Here is a 3,247-nt window from a genome sequence, read left to right as displayed (position 1 = left end):
CCCCCCCCCAGCCACTGGCACCCGCAGAGCACAGGATGGTACCCGTCACATCTACCTTGTAACGGGGACCGGCAGAGGCATGGGGCAGCTCGGGTGACTCCTGCGTGGTGTGGGGGGCAGAGCCCTTTGCTTTTAAGACAGCGGGGGAGATGGCAAAGCAGCCCGAGTTGGTAGCGACTGAGAGTTGTTATTATCCGCCGGCATCCATGAAATTAATCCACAGCAGAGAAACTGCTTCCAGCTGGTGTCCGTGCTCACCAGGCACCCGCCAGCCGAAGGGGCTTCCCGGTAGCGCTCCCTTTGGGAGCCAGGAGGGCTGGCAGGGCTCCAGCTGCCCCACTGCCTCCCCAGCACTGACCCACCAGCTCACCCAAAGCTCTTCGTTAACGATAAATTATTCCTCCGGTGATTGCTTTCGGGTGGGGGCGTCAGATGCAGTTTCCCAAGTTTCACGTGGATCTGAGTGGTTTGTTTCCAGTGAGCTGGTTTTGCTCCCGCGGGCTTGGAAGATAATGTGGAAGGGGAGAAAAAGCGCCGAGGTCTGGAGATGCAGGTTGTCTCCTGGGAGGCGTTTGTCAGTGCCTTGCTAGAGAGGAGTATGCAATAAATGAGTCGCTCGCTTTAAATGAAGTGACTGTGACTGGGTAAGATGCTTCTGTGCACTCTATGTAACTGGTAAAAGCACCGCCGCGATTCAGCTGTTGGGATTTTTTTAGTTAAAGACATGAAAAGTATGTGGGTTTGTGGGCCCTTAAAATGCAGGGGCAGGGGAGGGGTGAAATAACCTCTCCACTGTTAAATAAAAACCCATCCTGTCCCCCTAATTTGGCATCTCTGCTGAGCTGTGAAACGTGAGTCTAAACCAGGCTGGAGGAGTGAAACTCATGTTGCACTTCTACTGCCACCGTAATACAAATTGCAAAAAATGGCTTGTATTTTGGGAGCGATGCCTTTGGCATGAGCCAGCAACGGGATAACTCAGTTCTTCCCTCGTTTATGCTGGTTCGCTTGGCCGATGCCAGTGGGTTTCTTTTCATGGATTTACACCAGCGTCAGGAATGAATCCAGCCCAAGAACGTCCTGGAAAGGCTATCTTAGTATTTCTTGTGGAAGAAATACCCACATAAAGCTGAATTAACAGCAGCAACTCGTCTCTTTGTGCCGTGCTCTGGTTTTAGTCGTGGGATCATAGGCAGAGAACGCAGGACGGACACAAATTCGTAGCAGGGGTGGCGTGAATTGGCCATAAAAATAATTCACAGAAAATGTCAGGCACTGTCCCCAAGACTCTTCTTGCTTTTGCAGGAACAAACGATGAAGTTGCATCATCTGGGGTTTTTTTTATGCCCTTGACCTGCAGGCAAGGGATTACAGCAACTGCACCCCCATCTTGCAACCTGCTGTGTGCGTGCAAGGGGGGAGCTGCTGACCCAGAGCCCGGGCAGCTCCGCAGCCGCTGGCACCCACGGAGCACAGGATGGTACCCATCACATCTACCTTGTAACGGGGACTGGCAGAGGCATGGGGCAGCTTGGGTGACTCCTGCGCAGTGTGGGGGGCAGAGCCCTTTGCTCGTGGCTGCTGTCACCTGCTGAGACCAGCACTCCCCATCTCATCTCACCTTCCCTCTCCTGGGATGCTCAGCTGGGGCAGGCAGGGGCTCGGAGTCACAGATCCTCTCTGTGGATGCTCCCAGATGCCGGCACAATCAGGATGTCCTGCCTGGTGGGGGGGGGACCCTGTGCATGGCTCCTTCCAGGCGGGTGGCTCCAACCAGGGCTCCCGAGTGGCCTGGGGAGAGGGTGAGCTCCACGGAGAGGAGGTACCATCCTGGGAGACTGCGGAGGCAGCCAGCCCACGGGGAGCAGCAGCCTCACAGGCTGCCAGGCCAGCTCTGCCCTACCTTTGCAGCTCTGCCTTGCACAGAAGGGCAGGCACGAGCCCCGGCTCCAACAAAAACGGTTTCTGGGGCAGGTTGTTTTTTCAGAGGTAGATGTTAAGTGCTGTGTCTTCACAGGGAGTACTTTTATTTTAAAACCAGAGGAGACAGGGTAGTTTTCACTCTGCAGGGCACCAGGAGAGGCCACGGGTGGACATATTTGCCATGTGATTTCAGATAACGTCACTGCCAGGTGGGGGAAAAAAGCAGGAAAAATTCATCTGCAAAGCAAAGAAAAACTTCAAGGAGTAAAAACATTTTGGCAGCTGTTGGTCTGGAGTCACTCAAATAAACTTTTCATACAGCTACATCCATGCAAAACTGCTACGAGGGAGGTTGAAGTCCGTGCCCAATTATCTAAAAATGACATCAAAAGGGTGCTCGATCAGGAAACCAGCAGGTCTATATTTGTGCAGCAATTGATGTTTGCTGAAGTCGCAGATCACAACTGAATACAACTTCCTGGCAACCTAAAAAGTCAAGTTTAAAAAAAAACCCACACAGTACCCCTCGTTTCCCAGAAAACTTTTTCGTGCTCTATCATCCTGTATTGTGGCCGTTTCAAACACAGCTCGGTACAATCGAAATAACTGCTACAAAGAGCTCGAACGATGCTACAGATTTCTGCCTGATTTTCTTTTAGGTGATACACGATTTATTGGAGTTTCTTGTGCTTGGTCTGCACCTGAGCCTATCTGCAAAGCCAAGCCTCTTCCCAACCATAGCGGGGATTGGGATAAGTGTGGGTGTGTGGGGTATTTAATCTGGTTTTCCTCTTTTTATGGGTGCGAGTTCCCTCTTTAGAGTAACAGCTCACCCTGATGGCAGCCGCTGTCCAAGGGTGTGTCGTTGGGAGCCTGGTGCATGAAAACAGATTTATTAGCAAGGCTTTCCTCTGAATTTTTGGAGCTCGTCCGTACTCACTCGCTCTGTCCTCACTCCCTTCTGGCCACGGGAGTGTCCAGCTCTGACTCCTTTCCATGCACGTGGGATTTCCTCATGTTATGAAACATGATGTCTGAGTTCCAGCCGCTCTGGTTTGTTTTGTTTGGGTTTTTTTCCCTAAGAGAAAAGGTTTCATTCAGCAGCTAGTGAGGCTGGGGGACGGTTGGGGCTCTGCCTTTGCTGTGCATCCTTGGGTTGTGCAAACGTGCAGCCTTTCCACAGCAGGGTTGCTGCTACAGACGGGACATGGAGGAAATCGAGTCTGGGGGGGGACAGTGGGGTTCCTGAGAGGATGCCGGAGGCTTTGGGGTTGGCGTCTCCTTACAAGTCACAAGGTTGGCGAGGTGTTTGTGTAAGGGGATT

This window comes from Egretta garzetta, unplaced genomic scaffold, assembly GCF_000687185.1.
Source record: "Egretta garzetta isolate BGI_Z169 unplaced genomic scaffold, ASM68718v1 scaffold322, whole genome shotgun sequence".
Lineage (NCBI taxonomy): Eukaryota > Metazoa > Chordata > Aves > Pelecaniformes > Ardeidae > Egretta > Egretta garzetta.
The sequence above is the reverse complement of the archived record's forward strand: the minus strand, read 5'-3'. Positions refer to the sequence as shown.